At 37.8% G+C, this 23,238-nt stretch overlaps 1 long non-coding RNA gene across 1 annotated transcript in view; it reads left to right on the top strand.

Annotated features, from left to right (window-relative positions):
* The window catches only part of LOC309612573, a 46,836-nt gene that overhangs the window by 4,550 nt on the left and 19,048 nt on the right, over window positions 1-23,238 (top strand). Inside the window, exon 2 of the long non-coding RNA XR_014235283.1 lies at window positions 7,025-7,114. This is a non-coding gene — a long non-coding RNA (uncharacterized lncRNA). The remainder of the gene's footprint in view (window positions 1-7,024; window positions 7,115-23,238) is intronic.

Genomic DNA, 23,238 nt, shown 5'->3' with positions numbered 1-23,238 from the left:
AATATCTCCTGAGAGTATAGTATGTTCCCATTTTATTGGGTTCCTCAGAAACTAATTGCTCGTTTCAACAAGGTTTTTGTGGGCTAATTATACTGCTACAGAACTTTTACACATCGTTCCTTCTTATTTTTTAATGGAGACTTTATATTCCCCAGTAAAATAAGAATGGAGTTTTTCATAAATCAAAATGTCTATCTGTATTATCCATCTATTCAACCGTCATAGACTGAGTAATGGCCCTCCAAAGATGTCCTTGTCCTAATCCATGGAATCTGTAAGTATTCTGCATTACATGACAAAAAGGGCTTTGCAGATATGATTAAAATGTGTTATGGATCTTGAGATGAGGAGAGTAGCCTGGATTATCCAGGTGGGCCCAATGTAATCACAAGGGTTCATATAAGAGGGAAACAGGAAGACCAGAGTCAGAGAAGCTATGTGACACTGGAAACTGAAGGAGAGAAGAAAATGTGATGGTGAAAGCACTAGTCATAGTCAGAGAGAGATCGGAAGATGCTATGCTGCTGGCTTGAAGATGGAGGAAGGGGCCACAAACCAAGGAATGCAGGCAGCCAATAGCTGGAAAAAGCAAGGAAATGGATTCTCCCCTAGGCCTTCCAAAAGGAACACAGGCCCGCCACCACCTTGCTGTTAGCCCAGTGAAGTTGATTTTGAAGTTCTTACCTCCAGAACTGTAATATAATAAATTTTAAGCCAATAAATTTGTGGTAATTTGTTTCAGCAACAATAGGAAACTAATATACCAACTAAATAAAGGCTTAGACATTTCTGTTTTGTAAACAAGTGAATAATATTAGCCAGGTAGAATTCAGTCTTCAGAGTACAGGCTTTTACCCAAATCCTATGACTTCTCTTACTTCTTCCAAACGTGACAGAAGCCCATTTCTCTTTCATTGTTCCTCCATTATGCTATTTGCTGAATAAGTGCTACATCATTTTATATGAGACTTGAGCATCTGCGTATTTTGGAATTGGGGGTGCCAGAATCCTGGAACCTATCCCTTGTGGATACCAAGGGACAACTGTATTCCTGTTTCTTGTGACTTTTGATAAGTGTTTAATCTTGATAGAGAGAAAGCTAATTGACTAATTTATGTTTTCCTCTAATGTTTGAGTTTCTTTTGGCTTAGCCATGTGTATTAGTTTTTAAGTTTATAGCTTAAAAATTCATTATGTTGTGTCCTTAAAAACTGCAAAGGAATTCTACTCTCAGTCCAAACCAACCAGACTAACGTATTTGTTTCACACTCTCAGTAGCAACCTTAATGAGGCCCAGGCCTATGATTTAGCTCTCTGTGAATTATCCAATGGAGATATTGTTCTCCACAATGCTGGCTACCACACAACAGGGGAACTAAAATGTCTACTATTCTCTTGTTCTGTTATTATGGTTTCTCTGTTCAACTTCTGCTCTCTTCGATTTAGATCCTTTTAAAAGAGTCTCATGCTTTCCTATCTTTTCATAGTCTAGTTCCTGAAAACTAAAAAGTAGTCATGTCATTAGCACAGAGTACATTTTCATTTATGGTCTTCTTTAGAATTCCTTACTGAAATTGATAGCATTAAACAAAAAATTTTTTTAAATGTTGAATTTCTGACATTATTAAAGCATCTTAACTTTTAGTTTAAGCATCATTCATTTTTGTAACATTTCAGAGAGGTCAGAGAACCACATTCATTTTCCTTTTCTCTCGCTTTTTTTGATCTTTTTTTCCCAGATGGTAAAATTGAGATATGGACCGCAAAGAGTATCTCTGGGGACTGAGTGGATGCCCGAACTTTCGGCTGCCCACATCTGGCCTTCTCCCAATGCTTGGGGAAATATTCCACACGATAAATTTTATAACATCCTAAGCATTGTGCTGGGCTTGGTTCAAGGTAACTCCTTCTAGCTGAGGAAATGAGAGTATCCCACATAAAACTGTCCTGATATTGTAGACAAGCTCATCATCAAGTGCCATATTGAACAGCATGCTTTTAAGAGTTAGACGAGGGGGAATTCACTGAACTACAAATTGGGTAAGAAGAGCTTTTGACTGAAAGGAGTTCTTGAGTCCTGCCTTGAAAGATAGCTACTATTTGCATAAAGGAGAAAGAAAATGGCATTCTAGATGAGGAGATTGATTTAACAAAATATAATAGTCTAAATTAAATGGTCTAAGTGGCATGATCCTGTGGAGAAAAGTTGACTCTAGTCTCAACTTTGCACAATCAAGACTAATAATGCTTTTTTGTACATCATTATTGGAGTATAATTGCTTTACAATGGTGTGTTAGTTTCTGCTTTATAACAAAGTGAATCAGCTATACGTATACATATATCCCCATATCTCCTCCCTCTTGCCTCTCCCTCCCACCCTCCCTATCCCACTCCTCTAGGTGGTCACAGAGCAACGAGCTGATCTCCCTGTGCTATGTGGCTGCTTCCCACTAGCTATCTATTTTACATTTGGTAGTGTATATAGGTCCATGCCACTCTGTCACTTCGTCCCAGCTTACCCTTCCCCCTCCCTGTGTCCTCAAGTCCACTCTCTACGTCTGCATCTTTATTCCTGTCCTGCCCCTAGGTTCTTCAGAACCATTTTTTTCTTTTTTTTTAGATTCCATATATATGTGTTAGCATATGGTATTTGTTTTTCTCTTTCTGACTTACTTCACTCTGTATGACAGACTCTAGGTCCATCCACCTCACTACAAATAACTCAATTTTGTTTCTTTTTATGGCTGAGTAATATTCCATTGTATATATATGTGCCACATCTTCTTTATCCATTCATCTGTCAATGGAGACTTAGGTTGCTTCCATGTCCTGGCTATTGTAAATAGAGCTGCAATGAACATTGTGGTACATGACCCTTTTTGAATTATGGTTTTCTCAGGGTATATGCCCAGTAGTGGGATTGCTGGGTCATATGGTAGTTCTATTTTTAGTTTTTTAAGGAACCTCCAAACTGTTCTCCATAGTGGCTGTATCAATTTACTTTCCCACCAACAGTACAAGAGGGTTCCTTTTTCTCCACACCCTCTCCAGCATTTATTGTTTGTAGATTTTTTGATGATGGCTATTCTGACCGGTGTGAGGTGATACCTCATTGTAGTTTTGATTTGCATTTCTCTAATGATTAGTGATGTTGAGCATCCTTTCATGTGTTTTTTTGCTATCTGTATATCTTCTTTGGAGAAATGTCTACTTAGGTCTTCTGCCCACTTTTGGATTGGGTTGCTTGTTTTTTTGATATTGAGCTGCATGAGCTGCTTGTAAATTTGGAGATTAATCCTTTGTCAGTTGCTTCATTTGCAAATATTTTCACCCATTCTGAGGGTTGTCTTTTCATCTTATTTATGTTTTCTTTTGCTGTGCAAAACCTTTTAATTTTCATTAGGTCCCATTTGTTTATTTTTGTTTTTGTTTCCATTTCTCTAGGAGGTGGCTCCAAAAGGATCTTGCTGTGATTTATGCCATAAGGTGTTCTGCCTATGTTTTCCTCTAAGAGTTTTATAGGGTCTGGCCTTACATTTAGGTCTTTAATCCATTTTGAGTTTATTTTTGTGTATGGTGTTAGGGAGTGTTCTAATTTCATTCTTTTACATGTAGCTGTCCAGTTTTCCCAGCACCACTTATTGAAGAGTCTGTCTTTTCTGCATTGCATATTCTTGCCTCCTTTATCAAAAATAAGGTGACCATATGTGCGTGGGTTTATCTCTGGGCTTTCTATACTTTTCCATTGATCTATATTTCTGTTTTTTGTGCCAGTACCATACTGTCTTGATTACTGTAGCTTTGTAGTATAGTCTGAAGTCAGGGAGCCTGATTCCTCCAGCTCCGTTTTTCGTTCTCAAGAGTGCTTTGGCTATTTGGGGTCTTCTGTGTTTCCATACAAACTGTGAAATTTTTTGTTATAGTTCTGTGAAAAATGCCAGTGGTAGTTTGATAGGGATTGCACTGAATCTGTAGATTGCTTTGGGTAGTATAGTCATTTTCACAATGTTGATTCTTCCAATCCAAGAACATGGTATATCTCTCCATCTGTTTGTATCATCTTTAATTTCTTTCATCAGCATCTTATAGTTTTCTACATACAGGTCTTTTGTCTCCTTAGGTAGGATTATTCCTAGGTATTTTATTCTTTTTGTTGTAATGGTAAATGGGAGTGTTTCCTTAATTTCTCTTTCAGATTTTTCGTTCTTAGTGTATAGGAATGCAAGAGATTTCTGTGCATTAGTTTTGTATCCTGCTACTTTACCAAATTCATTGATTAGCTCTAGTAGTTTTATGGTAGCATCTTTAGGATTCTCTATGTATAGTATCATGTCATCTACAAACAGTGACAGCTTTACTTCTTCTTTTCCGATTTGGATTTCTTTTATTTCTTTTTCTTCTCTGATTGCTGTGGCTAAAGCTTCCAAAACTATGTTGAATAATAGTGGTGAGAGTGGACAACCTTGTCTTGTTCCTGATCTTAGAGGAAATGGTTCCAGTTTTTCACCATTGAGAACAGTGTTGGCTGTGGGTTTGTCATATATAGCCTTTATTATGTCGAGGTAAGTTCCCTCTATCCCTACTTTCTGGAGGGTTTTTATCATAAATCGGTGTTGAATTTTGTCGAAAGCTTTTTCTGCATCTATTGAGATGATTATATGATTTTTCTCCTTCGGTTTGTTAATATGGTTTATCACATTGATTGATTTGCGTATACTAAAGAATCCTTGCATTCCTGGGATAAACCCCACTTGATCATGGTGTATGATCCTTTTAATGTGCTGTGGGATTCTGTTTGCTAGTATTTTGTTGAGGATTTTTGCATCTATGTTCATCAGTGATATTGGCCTGTAGCTTCCTTTCTTTGTGACATCTTTGTCTGGCTTTGGTATCAGGGTGATGGTGGCCTCGTAGAATAAGTTTGGGAGTGTTCCTCCCTCTGCTATATTTTGGAAGAGTTTGAGAAGGATAGGTGTTAGCTCTTCTCTAAATGTTTGATAGAATTTGCCTGTGAAGCCATCTGGTCCTGGGCTTTTGTTTTTTGGAAGATTTTTAATCACAGTTTCAATTTCAGTGCTTGTGATTGGTCTGTTTATATTTTCTATTTCTTCCTGGTTCAGTCTCGGAAGGTTGTGCTTTTCTAAGAATTTGTCTATTTCTTCCAGGTTGTCCATTTTATTGGCATATAGTTGCTTGTATTAATCTCTCATGATCCTTTGTATTTCTGCAATGTCAGTTGTTACTTCTCCTTTTTCATTTCTAATTCTGTTGATTTGAGTCCTCTTCCTTTTTTTCTTGATGTGTCTGGCTAATGGTTTATCAATTTTGTTTATCTTCTCAAAGAACCAGCTTTTAGTTTTATTGATCTTTGCTATTGTTTCCTTCATTTCTTTTTCATTTATTTCTGATCTGATCTTTATGATTTCTTTCCTTCTGCTAACTTTGGATTTTTTTACTCTTCTTTCTCTGATTGCTTTAGGTGTAAGGTTAGGTCATTTATTTGAGATGTTTCTTGTTTCTTGAGGTAGGATTGTATTGCTATAAACTTCCCTCTTAGAACTGCTTTTGCTGCATCCCATAGGTTTGGGTCGTCATGTTTTCATTGTCATTTGTTTCTAGGTATTTTTTTATTTCCTCTTTGATTTCTTCAATGATCTCTTGGTTATTCAGTAGTGTATTGTTTAACCTCCATGTGTTTGGAATTTTTATTGTTTTTTTCCTGTAATTGATATCTAGTCTCATAGCGTTGTGGTCGGAAAAGATACTTGATACGATTTCAACTTTCTTAAATTTACCAAGGCTTGATTTGTGACCCAAGATATGCTCTATCCTGGAGAATAAGACAAATATAATGCTTTTACCTCAAATATTTTCCCTAAGGTTGTTCACAGCTTCTACTGAAGAATTGCCCTGTGCTCCTTCACGTCCATTTCAACATACTTTCCAAGCCTTCATGACCTTACATATCTCATGTCCTCTGCCTGGAATGCTATTCTCTTCCCTGGTAACCCTACCCAGTTCGCCCAGAAAATTCCTACACAACTTTCAACACTCAAATATCACTGTCCTTACTTTCCTGGGCAGAATTAGACTACTTGGCTTTCAAGATACCTTAAACATACCTGTAGTCTTACATTTATTACATCTACAGTATGTTCACATGACTGTTTTTTGTTGTTGTTGTTGTTTATTTGTTTTGATGGAACATTTAAAAGCAAATTCCAGACACTATTATTTTAACCTTAAATACTTCAGTATGAATCGCTAACAGATAAGGAGTTTCAAAGAAAGAGCAACAATACCACTATTACACTGCACAAAATTAGCAGTAGCTCTTTAATGTTTTTAAATATCCATCTCGTATTCAATTTCTCTAAAATGGATCTAACTGACTGTGTCCTCATGGTTCCAATCTGGGGCTTCTAGGACAACAGTAAGTGTTTGCATTTTACCACTGGAGTATATTAATGTTGTCATTTACTCTCATTGTAGAGCCTCTGATGGTCTATTTTAGACAGTGTAGCAAGGACAAAATTTAAAATGGAAAATAAAATGTAGATAAAATAAAGTTTTAGCTTTGAGCATGAATCATAGCATGGCCTTGGATTTATTAAATAATGTACTCTTAAGCAAGTTGATAGCCTTCTGGAGGCAAAATCTATCTCGTCCATCAGTGGTCCTAGAAGGACATCCAAAGAGCAGTTATTGGTAGAATAGCCTCCTGAGGGTGGGAGCAATACTCTCCTATTGGGTCTCTCTCTTGATGGATATAGACCATAGGCTAATGGTCAAACCAAATGAATTTTTAAAAAACCAACAAAACCAACAAGCCTGAATATAATTTTCGCTCACAATGTTTCTTTTCAAAATGAAGGACCTCAATTAGTTTAACAGTCCTGGCCTCTCTCAAGCCCCTCTGCACTCTGCAAAGGGAAAGTGGAGTGACTTGCCTGATAACGTAACTTTCGGAAGAATAAACTATTCATGGTTAACTCATTTTTGTTTTCTTCTTCTGGGAGCTAGCATCCCATAGGGAGTAGGAGGTCTTTGCTCTTCCATGATATAACCTAAGCAACTCTCCACCCCTGTAGAAGATTGCCTCTGACTGAGTGGGTAAGTCTGTTTAATTCTGGGGTTCACTTTGCAAGCCCTTTTGATATGCATGCTAGCTATGGGCCCTAATATAGCCTTTATCAGAAATCGAGATGATATTTAGGCCTCCAGGTGTTCTGTAAGCATAAATAAGACTAGGGTCTTATTTCTCAGTTTTTTCAGAATCCAGATGAAGGGTACTATTTTGGGGGTCTTGTCAAAAATATAAATAATAATAAAATGGTATGTTAATACGCTGCTATATTCTATTGGCTAATATTTTACATAGAATTATACATTGATATTCTTAAGTGGGATTAATTTGTGGCTTTTAGGGGTTTTGTTACCAGTATTACACTAGTTTTATAAAAAGAATTTAGAAGCTTTCATTCTTTTTATTTTCTATGCTCTGGAACAATTTAAATAGTATTGGAACTATCAATAGTTTATATTTTCTCTAAAAATCACCCTTTTAATTCTGGCTCTCATATTTATTTGCTTAGAGTTGAGCAAAGTAGTCACTTATGAATCTTTCAGTTTTCTCTGTGTTTGTGGTTATTCCATCATCATTTTCAACTTTTGTACTTTTGTGCTATCTCTCATTTCCCCACTTGATCAGATGACCTAACGGTTTGTGTTTATATATTTCTACCTTTTTTTTGGAAGAAGCAGCTCTTGGATTTATGTAATAGTTTTATGTTTTTTCTTTTCAAATTCATTATTGAATACTTTTTATGATTCTTCCCTTCTGCTTTCCTTGACATTCTTTTTTTCCTACCTTGAGACTTGTTTGTAAATATAAACTTTCCAGCTATGAATTTTCTTCTGAGCTTTGCTTTGCTTCTATCCCATATTTCTGATGTACTGATGGGTAAAGTCATTTGATAAGCAGGCAGATTTGCCCAGTTGAGAGACCTACTGTCCTGTGAAGAAGAGAGCTGAACAGTCCATTGTTTGGATAAACATGTTTCCAGGAAGTCTCTTAAGCAATAAAGTTATTCCCAATAATTTTCTGCCCTTCCCATTGAGAGATTGTATTTTGTGTCCCATTGGTATCAAACTTGTGGCTTGTTTTGGACAATGAAATGTTAACAGATGGTCCACTGAGCGTTTCTACCCTTGTGGGATTCTGTCATTCCTCTTATCTCTCTGCCCCAAGATCAGTGTGTCCCAGATTGGGGTTGTTCATTTATCCAGGGTCCCAGAATGAGGAAGACATGGAATAGAGGTGGAAGCAACCAGTGAGGGATGTGTAATGGGAGCAAGAACTAAATCTTTGTTGTTGTAAACTGCTGAGATTTCTGAGGTTTTTTGTTATTGCATCATCAGCTGGCAAAACTGTCTGACACAGCATATATTGAATATATTTATGTATATATATTCTTTTATATGTACCTTTATATACTATATTACATATACATATAATATGCATACTCAAATATGGCATAGTAACATCTTTTGAACAAATAATGTATAAGTATATTTTATGGAACTTAAGATGTAATTTTTGCTAATTAAATTTTATCAAAATTTATAGTTGTGTCTTTGCTTTTATGACACATATGTGGTCATAGTCATGATTTGTTTGATTCCAAGCCTTTGGTCAAAAAAGTTCCTCCATTACAGGTTTGTTTCTTTGAGAAAATCCCATTGCTCTATACCCGTCAGCTTTGGGACATGGTTATAGAAATTCACTAATATGAAAAATAGCACTGCCTCTACTTTTTGCAATTTTTAAATTCTCATTTTATTACTCCTTAAAACCAGTGGAAATGACCTGTAATCATAGTGATATAATATATCTTTATAAATGATCTCTCTTATAGAAGGAAAAAAATGGTCTTCTATAACCATCAGATATATAAACAGTGTGGGATATGAAGATAGTTTAAAAAATTCTAAACAGGGAAAAGAAAATACTCTATTTTTTTCTTGAAAACATAGTTAAGAAGTCGGGCAATATTTAAAGATTCCAAAATATGCATCTTATTTTTAACACAATAAATTAAGAGTTGTGCCTTTGATTTAGCAAGTGCTTATATAATTTTTCAAATATTGTAATGTCTTATAGAATATTAAACATTTATTGATAGATCTAAGCAAAAATGTAAGATGTCAAAACTATTTGAATATAATGTTTTTGGTTCAGTGCTCCCTGCCTTACATTGTCATTATTTTACACGGCAAAGCTGGCATAAGTGAGAATTTGGTTAATTGTCTAATTTTGTTCTTATAAACCCCAATTCTCTATATGTTAGTACAAATCTGAGTTTTAGTATGCTAATCTCTGAGTAATCAAATATGCCTAGGAAAAAATAATCTGCAGGGGAACTGCAACTACAGGCCATATGATTTGCATTATTAGTACTTTCCATGTAATAATTCTACACATTGTTATCATTAGCAACACTATTTCAATCATGAATATCACCAAGTTCAGAAGAAATCATTTCTGAATTGTCTCTATTAGACCATGATCAAGAGGAAAAAATACAAGACCTAGTTTTCCTTTAGTGTTGTATCTGACATTTTTAAATAGACTCATTTTCTGTGGTTTCATGTAACCTATTACATTTGTCACTGAATGGCAAGGAGGCCTGTCTCTCATTAGCACTTCCGCTGGTACTTGAGAAAAATATCCTGGAAGAAAAAAGATTCAATTTCCCCCCCTGGATTTGGAGGCATTTGATTTTTTTGAGAATTTCAGTGAATATCATCTCTAATTTTAGTTGAATACCCCTTACCATATGATGTTACAAGATATAACTAACATACTATCCGCCTAGAAATATGTTTCTCTTTGATCCTAAAAATGGCTTTTGATTAAAAAATTGGCTCTCCATTATGTTAAGAGTGAGATAGGATTTAAGTGGTGGTGGGGGAGACTGATCTATAAAAGACAGAACAAAAGAATAGATCAGAATTAAGTGTTACTTTTTTATCCGTCTCTTAATTTTTTCCCTCCTTTATGTTCATCTGAGCCCCAGGATTCCCTGTAAACTTCTGCAGATTTGGAATGTGTTTATATTGGGTTTGTCTGTAGTGTGTTGCGTGTGTGTGTGTGTGTGTGTGTGTGTGTGTGTGTGTGTGTGTCTTTGGAAGGAAGTCTTGGAAAGTGTTTTTAGCCCAGTTGTTTGCCTTGCTCCTCCTTCCTTTTTCTCCCAGCACTAGAGATGTTCTTAACATCTCTTAGTGACTCTATTGGGGTGAACCATTTAGGATGTGACAGAATTCCCCTTGCACCACTCATTAATGGACATATCCTAACGTGAGTGCTGAATGATCTTTGAGTTGTGAACATTAGACTGTGTCACTCCCATGCTTAATATTGCTTCTTGGCTCCCTCTTACCTAAAAGCTGAAACCCACACTCTATCCAGCATAATAAGGTCTTCACGATCTGGTCCTAATCTTCCATTCTGGCCTCATCTCCACCCTCCAGGAGTCTAAACTTTCTAGAGTTTCCCTACAAGCTATATTCTGATCCCTTTGTCTTTGCACATCCTATTTGTGTGGCCTGGGATGTTCTTCACCAACTGGGGAAGCTAATTAATTCCTTTCGTTCCTTTTGTTTTAACTCAAATTCTAAACCTTTTCAGTGAAGCCTTTCCTACCCTGCCTCAGGCATCCTACAGAGTTCCCACTGTGTTTTGTACACACCTGCTGAAGTAAAGACGGCTAATTTACAGCCAATCCAATATCCCTTCTCCCCTCTTCCATTCGTAAGAGATCCCTGATTTTATTTGGAGTGGCAGTGTGCCCAATTCCTAAACTTCTTTTGGCCAAGTGATCAATCTCTGGCCAATGAAATACAAGTAGATGCTGAGTGGGACTTCTAAGAAATCCTCTCAGAAGGCGAAAACTGGAACTGGCCTTTTTTATCTTTACATACTGCCTGAAATGTGGATGTATTGGCTGGGGCTCCAGCATTCATCCTGGACCACAAGGCTCCCTTGAAGAAATACCGTGTGTTAGAGATGGTGGGGCAGAAAGAAGGAGAAATCTAAGATTGACACTGTGAGGTTACCTTAACAGCCTTGGACTATGTACCTCTGAACTCTTCACATGAGAGATAGAGGTTTATTTATTGTGTCTTAACCTGGCCCTATTTAGGTTTTCTGTTACGTGCACCAACTCTAATCTTGACTGATACATCTGCCTTACAGCACTTACCAAAGTGTATAATACTGGTCTACTTTCATAGATATCTTTCCTGTGTTATTTCCCAGTAGGAGAGCTGGGGTTACTGTGTTGTGTTCTAATAGAAGGATCAAACGGAATCCCACCAGGGCATGACTCTTGAATTGGTGGTGGTGGTGAGGGTGAGGTCTTCCAAAAGGTCATTCATTTCTTTTCTGCCTTTTTTTTTTTTTACCATCTGTCACTATACAAAGATATTACATAATTATTGACTATATTCCCCCACACTGTACATTTCATACTGTGACTCATTTGTGACTGGAAGTTTATACCTCTTTCTCTTCTCCCACACCCCCTCCCTCTGGCAACCACCAGTCTGTACTTTGTATCTATGACTATGTTTCTATTTAGTTATGTTTGTTCCTTTGTTTTGTTTTCTAGATTCCACATATAAGTGAAATCACAAAGTATTTGTCTTTCTCTGTCTGACTTATTTCACTTAGTGCAATACCCTCTAGGTCCATCCACGTTGTTTCAAATGGCAAGATGTAATTCTTTTTTTGATAGCTGAGTAGTATTCCATTGTAAGTATGTACTCCATCTTCTTTATCCATTCATTTATTTATGGGCATTTAGATTGCTTCCATATCTTGGTTATTGTAAATAATGCTGCAATGGACATAGAGGTACATATAGCTTTCCAAATTAATGGTTTTGTTTTCTTTGGATTAATAACCAGGAGTAGAATTGCTGGATCATATGGTAGTTCTTTTTTTTTTTTTAAGATTTTTTTCCCTTTTAAAAAAAACCAATCAATTAATTAATTTTTTTTGGCTGTGTTGGGTCTTCGTTGCTGCGCATGGGCTTTCTCTAGTTGTGGCGAGCGGGGACTACTCTTCGTTGTGGTGCACAGGCTTCTCATTGCGGTGGCTTCTCTTGTTGCAGACCACAGGTGGTAGGCACGCAGGCTACAGTCAATGTGGCACACAGACTCAGTAGTTTCAGCTCACGGGCTCTAGAGCACAGGCTCAGTAGTTGTGGCACACGGGCTTAGTTGCTCCGTGGCATGTGGGATCTTCCTGGATCAGGGATCGAACCCATGTCCCCTGCATTGGCAGATGGATTCTTAACCATTGTGCCACCAGGGATGTCCCCATATGGTAGTTCTATTTTTAACTTTTTGAGGAATCTCCATACTGTTTTCCATAGTGGCTGAACAATTTACATTCCCACAAAGAGTGCCTGAGGGTTCCCTTTTCTCCACATACTCGCCAACACTTGTTATTTGTTGTCTTTTTGATAATAGCTATTCTGACAGGTGTGAACTGATATCTCGTTGTGGTTTTGATTTGCATTTCCTTGATGATTAGTAATGTTGAGCATCTTTTCATGTGCCTATTGGCCATCTGTATGTCTTCTTTGGAAAAATGTCTATTCAAGTCCTCTGCCCATTTTTAAATCAAGTTGGTTTTTTTTTTTTTAATGTTGAGTGTATGAGTTCTTTGTATATTTTTGCTATTAACCCCTTATCAGATATATCATTTGAGAATATCTTCTTCCATTCAGTAGGCAGCCTTTTTCATTTTGTCGATAGTTTCCTTCACTGTGCAAAAGCTTTTTAGTTTGATATAGTTCCATTTGTTTATTTTTGCTTTTGTTTCCTTTGCCTGAGGAGACATATCCAAAAAAATTTAGCTAAGACCGATGTCAAACAGTATACTGCCTATGCTTTCTTCTAGACGTTTTATGGTTTCAGGTCTCAAAAGATCATTCTTGGTGTCTGTCATATAGATGAGAGGCCAGAACCACTGTAAGGGGGAACTCAGTGGATAAAAGAAATAACTGAGCCTTTCTCACCCTCTCTGAACCTGAACTATGAGGAGTCTAGGTTTTTATAAGGACACCTTCAGGTGAGGAGTGTTCAAGTTTGCCTTTTTATCCCTGGAGGCCCATGAGGATGTAGACTGAGTGGGACCCCTGTAGCAGATCACAAAGTGAGCATGAGTAAGTCATAGCTTATGAGTCAATTTATTCTAGATGTGTGCTACTCTCTGTGTGTATTTCCATTTTAAATGTTTCAGGTGCATCTAAGCATTATTCAGGAGACCAAGGCAAGGGCCTGTGTCCATCTTGGGCATGAGGATATGCAGAGTCCTTCTGAAGTCAGCATGATGGTAACTACAAAAGTCAACCAGGGACCTTAAGAGTAAGGGAGAACTCAGGAGGAAAGAGTGAGTGGGGGAAGACACCCTTTTCCCCAAGAGTACCTGCTTTCAATGCAAGATCCTTCGCTAAGGAATATGGAATTTCTCTTCAATTACAAACATGTATGATGTTAGTTCTAGAAGGGCATATAGAGGTCATTTAGTCCAACCCTCTCATTTTACAGATGACCCACAGAGGTTACATGAACTCACCTATGTCAGTGGCAGAGCCCATTCAATATTCTTTCCATTGTGCAATATTGATACCAGGTTATCGAACAAGTCAATTTTCAATGAAATAAAACATTTAAAAGTTGTGTGTTTATGCATTTTTATGGAGAAGAAATTCACAGTTTTTTAAAATCAAATTTGCCAGAGCATCCATGAGCCATAGCATAAATAATAAGTTCTGGGAGGATGACAGTTTTCATCACAACTTCTTCACCAGCTTTCCAAGCTCTTGTGAATGAGATTCCAACACATTAAGTCCCTCCCACCCCCCAACTCCATTTACCAACTGATTTTCTCCTGAAAAAGTAGCTTTTATTCTCACAGAAATCTTCTTCCTTTGATGTCTCACCTTACTTTTACTTATGGCTTTAACAGGAAAATACCTTTCCTACAGTAGGTGCTCAATTCAGAGGTATATGGATTTTCTGTATCCGATTCTACCTGCATAGAGATGGAAGTTTGTTTCTATCACCATTGATTGTATTGCAAGGTTCAGGGCACTTCAGTCAGTTACATTTTCCTTTGTTCTTCACAAGTGTTTTCTCAGTTCAAATGACGATTTGAACTCAGAAACTCTCTCATCCAGTATGGTTTCTGACCTATATTGACTCTGAATATTATATTCACTTCCAAAGTAATTTTTTTCCTTTATTTTTATTTGATATTTTATGCATCATGCTTCCTTTATTTGGACAAAGTAGTTAACAAAATAAAATATCGAAACATTAACATCTTTGAATGAATGAATGAATAAACAACATTGTGAAAGAGAAGCATTGACTCTGAGTGCAGCTGTGGATGGTGTAAGCTATGTCGCCAGTCATCTTGGCTGGGTCAGTGGTGTCTCAAATCCACTCCATGCTTTTGAGACAATATTTGTGGTATGATGCTGTTGAAATAGTACCTGATTCAGTTTTGTTCCTATTGTGTCCTTCTGGCCCTTCTCTCACCCAGTCAAATGGGCACTCCACATTCCCTGCATCAGGGTAGGAAAGACACAGCAGAAGACAGAAAGAAAGCCATCCTTGTTTTTGTTTCAAAACTCTAAGCCTCAGTGAAAGGGGAGAAACTCAAGTGACTGGACTATAGATTGGAAGACTTTTTGATAAGAGGACGCTTGGGGACATTCTTTAGTCTGGGAGGGTTGCGAGAGAAAGGGGAAGATACAACCAATTAAGGGAGAGCTTGGTGGAACTGGGATGGACCATGGGGAAAGGAAGACAGATGGCATCTGGAGACCATTCCATGTCCCGCTTGAGCAAGCAATTAAAGTATTCACTACCCATGAGCCATAAAGGAGTTAGACCAGTGTCCACAGGCTGTCTCTCCTTTTGAGCATCCCCTGGGTTGAGGAGCTTTACTACTTGCCCTTGGGTTTAGCTGCCTAATAAGAAACTCCCTAGCAGTGGTCAACTTGCCACTCATGACCCCTCAGCAGGAGGAGTTACGACCTTCTTTTCAGAGCTTTTGATTGGAAGGTACCCAACCACTCGGTATGGGACTACCTCTTACTTGGTGTCCTAGGACATCCATAATCCTCCTGAAGGAAGGCAGCATCCTGGTGAGTGAGACCAAAGACTTGTGACTTACATTTAGTTTGAACTGATCAGAATCAGCTCAAGATCTCCACCACATCTTGGCCTGTGGTATAGCACTCCTCTATTGTCTGACTGAGTTGGGAAGTTTTTAGGGAGTTGCAAATAGGAGTCTGGGTTGTTTGCAAGGTCTTAGTGACAGTAACAAAGGTCCTAGAAGCAGCGGATTGAAAGTCAAGATGTCACCTCTGCCCACCCATGGTGCTTTAGTGGGGCATCAGCTTTAATTTGCCCTTCCTCTTTTTCCATTCTGTGGCCTTGGCTGATCTAACTACAGACCACCCCTGCTTTCTTTTTCCCTATTATACTTCTCTGTGGAGTGTTGCTTACATGGGGATCATCAGGAAACATTGTCCCAGACATGGAAATGGGCAAAAGAGATTGATGTATGTCCTTTCGGTGTAGTGCTGGATATTGTCTAGTGTATACTTGGGGGTTGTCTAATTGAAAACAGGTGTGCTTCTTTCACTGGTTTTCTATGGGCCTTCTATAGGGGTAGAAGGTAATTTATAAAAAACTGATTGTAGTACATATGATTATTGTCCTTAGTAATGCAAATGAATTTTGTCTGGTAGAGGTAAAATTGATTTCTCTCGGTAAAAAAGAGAAGCCTAAACATTAATATCTTGTTGGGCTTAAGAATATTAATCAGTTTTACATCTATTAGGTAATCGATTTCAGGATTCCAAAGATATTTCAGAAATATAAATTCAATATATATGTATGTATATATATACATATATATGAACATATATATATTCAAATTCTCCTTTAAGCTAGTCTTAATATCTTACTGTTTCTCTTACTAATTAATAGCTTGAGTAAAATAAAATACTGAATAAAATCTTTGACTTGTGTTCATTTTGTATTTGCAAGTTAAAAGTCATTTTAACTTTTTGAAATTATACTTTAAGTGGATAACTTCTTAAGATGAGGCGGACTTCTTGAGATGATTTTCTGACATTTTTCCTCCTTGTTTACTTTATACTTTTAAAATGTTGCTTTCTGTTCTAGAACACAAAATTTTTTCCATTGCTCTAAGTGGTCATAACTTTAGATGTAAACAGAGAGGAATGTGGTTGATTGCTGCAAGTACTAATTTTTCTTAATCATTGGACATTTTTTGTTCAATAAAATGTCTTTACCCTTGTTGGCTTAGTCTTGTAGGACAAGATGTACTTACAAACCTAATCAAGCATCTTACCCGGATTCATATGTACAAAGAGGCTGGACATCAGCGATGTTGATGGAACTAGCGTTATTATGAGAGCAGACACAAACCAACATTTCCTTCTTCTAATGATTCATGGCTGAGCTGAGCACCATAAACCACATTAGACTTCTTATCAGAATGGGATAAAACAAGGATCATCCAGTATAGAAAAATAGTTTATAAGCAAAGTATTAGAGATTATGAGCATTGGAATGACCAAGACATGAGGAAAGATTTTGCTGATTGGGCAAATTATAAAGAGAAGCAGTGGAAGATAAGATAAGTGAAGGTCTTTGAAGTTTATCCTACAGGAAAGTGAGGAGATTCTGGTAATTCTTGAGGAGGGGAATGGAATTCTAAACATAAATGGCTTAAGAAGACTAACATGGCAGTCATGTGTCACAAGGATTGGATTTGGAAGTTGCTGGCTGAGGTGGGTAGGGGAGAATTAAAGACAGCCTTGAGAACATCCTAGATGGAAAGTGAAAGAAGAATGTAGGGGCTTTTTTTCAAAGGTTTAATGACCTTTGGACTAGAGAATGAAAAAGAGTGATATTGAAAATGACTTCAAAATTTTGAACTTGGGATGAATGATGACATTGAAAGGGAAGACAGACAAAATTTCTGTTTTCTGAATTTTTTCAGTATAAGGCAGATCTGACAATATAATAATTTATATTCTGTGATTTTCTTTGCTTTTTAAATTTTGAAGCATTTTCCCCGATTTGTCTCATCTGATAGTCACAACAGTCTGTGAGGCAGGCATAGTAATTGCCATGTTCCAACTGTTACTCTTACAGAAGAAGAAGCTGAAGCTCAGAGATGTTAAGGGATTAAATGATTTTTTCAAACTTCAGGGAGGTGGCCCAACTTTGATTTTGTTTTTGATCAAATAAGTGAGTAAAATGATGTACAAGCATCATAGGAATTCAGGATAATGGGTGACTGTCCAGTTAGAGAAAGAAGAGGTTGGTCTTGTAGATATGGTCAAATTCTCCTCTAGATGTGAGATATGGGTATCATGGATGTGAAATAGTTGGGAAGTAAGGGCCCAGGTATCTGGAACTTGACTCTCTAGTGCTAATCCAAATTGGAGGTAGAGTCTTACCCAGTAAAAACAGATATATTGCAAGATATCACGTATTGATCACTCTCTACCCAGATTTCTGGAAATATTCTGGTCTATAACATAAAGAGTACCCCTCCCAGGGCTTCCCTGGTGGCGCAGTGGTTGAGAATCTGCCTGCCAATGCAGAGGACACGGGTTCGAGCCCTGGTCTGGGAAGATCCCACATGCCGCGGAGCAACTGGGCCCGTGAGCCACAACTACTGAGCCTGAGCGTCTGGAGCCTCTGCTCCGCAACAAGAGAGGCCGCGATAGTGAGAGGCCCGCGCACCGCGATGAAGAGTGGCCCCCACTTGCCGCAACTGGAGAAAGCCCTCACACAGAAACGAAGACCCAACACAGCCAAAAATAAACATAATAAATAAATAATAAATAAAAATTAAAAAAAAAAAAAAGAGTACCCCTCCTTTTCCTTCAAGGAGGAGAAATTGATTTGATTAAACAAGAGGAGGGATGGGGTCAGCACACGACTTGAAGGTGGAGAGATAAGAGAGAGCTGTGGAAAGGCCTCCCTGAAGCAAGACACTCCTCCACCCACCAAGGATTTTTGCAAGGTGGGAAGAGAAGCTCTTGTCATGTCCATCCCTTGTTGGGTATGTTCCAGAAACAGTTTTGGAACAGCACTGAATGTTCTCATCTCCCCATTCTCCATAGGTCAGGGATAAGTGGAAGTACTGAGGGTAGTAGAAGTACCCTCACATTAACCCTCACATTAACCCTCACATCTCTTTTCATCTCTGGATACTGGTCATTAGTGTCAAAGCCTTAAAGCACGTGTGCCTGTTATCAAGACTATACCTTGTCTTCCTCCCATACTTCATGAGGTTCTGATAAAGAATCCTGCTGCTTGGGTTAGTTCCTATATGGCATTGAATGGATTTTTCAAATCTGTTCTGTCATCAAATGAATGTTACACCCCCAGAGTTGCAATTTAGGTACTTAGCATCAGTGCCAATCAATGGTAAATTTTGGCAGCAAAGAGCATGTACTTCTGTCATTTCCAGTGAAGTTGTACATAATAAAGTGTCAAGGCCTCTCCAGGGCCCAGAAGAAAAGTGCTGGAATCCTGAGCTCTGAGCCTTTGATGTGTGTGATGGCTAATTTTATGTCAACTTGACTGAACCATGGTGCCCAGATATTTGGTGAAACAATATTGTGGATGTTTCTGTGAAGGTGTTTTTTGGATGAGAGTCACATTTAAATTGGTGGATTTTAAGTAAAGCAGATTACATTTCATAACATAGGTGGGCCTCATCCAGTTAGTTGAAAGCTTTAATAAAACAAAGACTGATCTCTCCCAAGCAAGAAGCAATTTTGATAGAAGTTTGCCTTTGGACTCGGAATACAGCTTTTCTCTGGGTCTCTAGCCTGCTGGCCTACCCTGCAGATTCTGGACTTGTGAAGCTTCAAAAGTCATATGAGCCAGTTCCTTAAAATCTCAGTCTCTCTCTCTCTCTCTATTTTTCCCCCCTAGTTTTCTAGTTATCTTATTGTTACATAACAAACAACCCTGAAACTTAGTGGCACAACTGGGATGGCTCAACTATGGGGTGGAATAAAGATCCACTTTTAAGATAGCTCTCACACAACCACACAGCTAGCAAGTTGGTACCAGCTGTTGTCTGGGAACTTAGCCAGCGCTGTTGGCCAGCAGCCCCTGTTCCTCTCAATGTGGCCCCTCCACAGGCTGCTTGGGCTTGCTCGTAGCATGGGACTATATTCTAAGTACAAACGCCCAAGAGAGGAACCAGGCATCTGTACCTCATTTTATGACCCAGCCTTGGAAGTCACATAGCATCATACCTGCCATAATCATAAAGTCACCCAGATTTAAGGGTGAGGAATTCTAGGGTTGCCAGATAAAATATGAGATGCTCAGTTAACTTTGAATTTCAGATAAATCACATTTTTTTTAGTATTAAGTATGTCACATGCAATATTTGGGTTACACACTAAAAATTATTTGGGCTTCCTGTATTTTTCCTTCTTAAATCTGGCAATCCTGTTATTGACCTCCTCTGTTAATGGGAGAAGACTCAAAGTCACATTGTAAAAAGATCATGTGGAATGACAGTATTATTGTGCCATATTTGGAAAATACCCTCTTCCCCAGTCTGCCTTATGACTACAACAGTTTCCATCCCTCACATGTGCAAAATAAACTCATTCCTTATCCCTAAGACCACCAAGTCTCATCCATTTAAGAATTAACCTGAAGCCCAGGATCTTATCATCTTGATCAGGTCCAAGTGCAGATGAGGCTTCTCGGTGGGGTACCATTCCTCAGGTACAACTCCTTGAATCTCATTCCTTTTTTTTCCTTTTCCTTTCTTTCTTTTTTTTTTTGCAAAGTGATTCAGATATATGTGTGTGTGTGTGTATATATATATATAATCTTTTTCAGATTCTTTTCCATTAGAGGTTATTATGAAATATTAAATATAGTTCCCTGTGTTATACAGTAGGTCCTTGTTGTTTATCTATTTTATGTATAGTAGTGTGTATCTGTTAATCCCAAACTCCTAATTTATCCCTCTCCCCGCTTTCACCCTTTGGTAACCATAAGTTTGTTTTCTATGTCTGTGAGTCTATTTCTGTTTTGTAAATAAGTTCATTTGTATCATTTTTTAAGATTCCACATATAAGCGATATATGATATTTGTGTTTTTCTGTCTGACTTATTTCACTTAGTATGATAATCTCTGGGTCCATCCATGTCAGAGTTTCATTCCTTTTAATCTGAAGACTATGAAGAGAAGAGACAAGTTTTCTGTTCCTTACACATTCAACATACAGGAGTGAAACCCTCCCATTCAGAAACAGGAAACATGAGAGTACACAGCACTTACCTGTCTGGGGCTATTCTGAAATTCAGCTAGGGGATGTTGCAGGTGCCTTGCTTAGGGCTCAGTCCTATGCCTGGGATTGTTCTCCAGGGATCTTTGCTCTCTGGGCTCTTGGTTCTGCCCCATGAGTCCCCTTTCCTTTTCCATAAGAAATGACATGTGGTTGAAGCTGAGGAGTTCTCTAAGGCTCTTTCCTGTCCGTAGCAGTTTGGGAATACAAAGACTTCTTTTCATTATCTCTGTTGTTTTCAGTCTAAGTTGATAAAATACTTTTGAAAATGCTGTTGTAAGCTTTTTGTGCATCAACTTATAATCCTCTCCATTAGACAAAAGTCACACTCACAAATCTCCCTGTGAGACTGCAACAGGACAAGACCCATAAGATTCTTAGAAGGCCTATTGTTCTGTTTTTCATTTTGTTGTTTGTTTGTCTTTACATCCTTTAAAAAAGTTTTTATTTGAAAATACTTTCAAACTTACAAAAAGTTACAAAAAACAAAACAAAACAAAATAGTACAAGGCATACTCTGTACACCCTTTACCCAGATTTGCTTATTGTATTCGTGTCCTGCGATTTCTGTAACAAATTACCACAAACTGGGTGGCTTAAAACAACAGAAATGTATTCTCTTATACTTCTGGAGGCTCAATGTCCAAAATCAAGGTGTTGACAGGGTCATAGTCTTTCTGAAAGCTCTAGGGGAGAATCTGTTTCATACTCTGTTAGCTTCTGGTGTTGCCAGCAATCCGTGGCACTCCTTGGCTTGTAGAAGCATCACTCCAATCTCTTCCTGCTTCATTATGTAACCTTCTCCCTGTGTATGCCTGTCTCTGTGTTCCTTCTTGTCTTTTAAGAACACTAGCCATATTGGATTAAGAGCCCACCCTATTCTAGTATGACCTCATCTTAATTCAATTACATCTGTAAGAACCCTATTTCCAAATAAGGTTTTGAGGTTCTGGGAAGGATGTGAACTCTTGGGGGACACGACCAACCCAGTACACCTGTTGTTAATGTTTCACCCCATTGGGTTTACCATTTGCACTCTTACTCTCTTTCCTCTTCTCCTTCTTTCTCTCTCTTTTCATTCTCTCTCTCTATATAATAGTTTTTTCCCTGAATCATTACATTTCATGCACCATGGCCCTTTTACTGCTATGTACTTTAGTGTATTTCCTAAGAATAGGGATATTCTCTTACATGTGTTACTTACCCATTTGTGAATAAACATTTGTTATTCCTAAAAAAAAAATTGTGCTCTTATATAACCACAGTACAATTGTCAAGTTCATATGTTTATGTTGATACAATACTTTTATTCTACCATCCATATTCCAATTTTGTTAGTTGCTCTATAACATTATTTATAGCATTTTACCCCTCCAAAACAAGATCCAGTCTAGGGACAGATACTGTGCTTTGTTGTCATTTCTCTTTAGCTCCCTTAATCTGGAACATTTCTATAGCCTTTCTTATGTTTTATGCCGTTGACATTTTTGAAGATTACAGACTGCCCCCCGCTTTGCCAACTGCCACTCACTTTTTTTTTAAAACAGAACTTTCCTCATTTTGTATTTTTTCTATTATTTCTTCCTGATTAATTTGAGCTTATGAATTTCAGCCAGAATAGAACACTAGTGATGTGTCCTTTTTTAGGGTATCACATCTGGAGGTACACAGTGTCCATCTGTCCCTCACTGATGGTATTAATTTTGATCACTTGGTCAAGGTGTTGCCCAATTTTATAATGGTATAATAATACTTTTTATTATCTCTTCCAACTGTTAAGTATCCTGTGTGTAAAACCATGCAAATATCCCGTTCCTCATCAAAATTCCTCCCTGAGTTTACCAACCATTGATGATTCTTTACCATGATGGTTATAAAATCATGATTTTCTAACCCAGGACCCTGCTGACATTTACCAGTAGGTTCTTGGCATTCTGTAGTAAGCAAGAGACCTCCCTTCTCCCTTGTCTATTTATTTATATATTATTGTAATTGATGCATAGAGTTCTATTTTTTAATGGTTTAGAATTACTGCAGTTAATTATTTGGTTACTCAGATTGTCCCAGATTTGGCTAGTGGGGACCCCTTCAAGCTGGCTAAAGTGTCCTTATAATAAGCTCCAATAAAAATTTTCAGCACTTGCTGATTTTCTGGTTTAACAAGTTGTTTCAGGCTTACCTTGTACCTTCCCTGGGATCAGCTATTTCCCCAAGGAGCCCTGGTTCCTTTTAGTGGGGAATGGTATTAGAGACCAAGGAATGGGTGCTAGGTATGCTCATTGCTACTGGGGTAACTTTGTTTCTTGACCCTTTCAGTGGACAGAGCTAGGAAACGTATGCATGTATATGCACACATACATATACAGACATGTAAATATAAACATGCATATATACTTACATATATGTATTTTAGAAATCATAAGTTCATACTGATATCTCCAATTCCAACCTATTCCCACAGCGTGTTTTCTTGCCTGCCCTCCATTCCTTATTTGTAACTTTCTTCCTCCATGGTGAGGACCCTGACTCCCAACAACACTGGCACATTTACTCATTTGCTCAATCCTATAATAAATTTAGAACAGTTTCAGAATTGCTTCACCCATACCATGACAACAAATAAACCTACTGCAAAGAGTTTAGTATTGATTTGCATTCCCCTTTCTCCTATACCCAACTCTTCCCAATTCTGAGGGCATATAGTCTCACACTGTATTGATAAGGTACATGGATTAGCTCTTTCTTTTCCCCCTTCAGTGTGCTTATAATGTTTATTTGAAA

The sequence above is a fragment of the Balaenoptera borealis genome, assembly GCF_965194805.1.
Source record: "Balaenoptera borealis genome assembly, chromosome: 15".
Classification (NCBI taxonomy): domain Eukaryota; kingdom Metazoa; phylum Chordata; class Mammalia; order Artiodactyla; family Balaenopteridae; genus Balaenoptera; species Balaenoptera borealis.
Note: the sequence above shows the minus strand (reverse complement) of the source record. Positions and strands in the feature narration are given on the sequence as shown.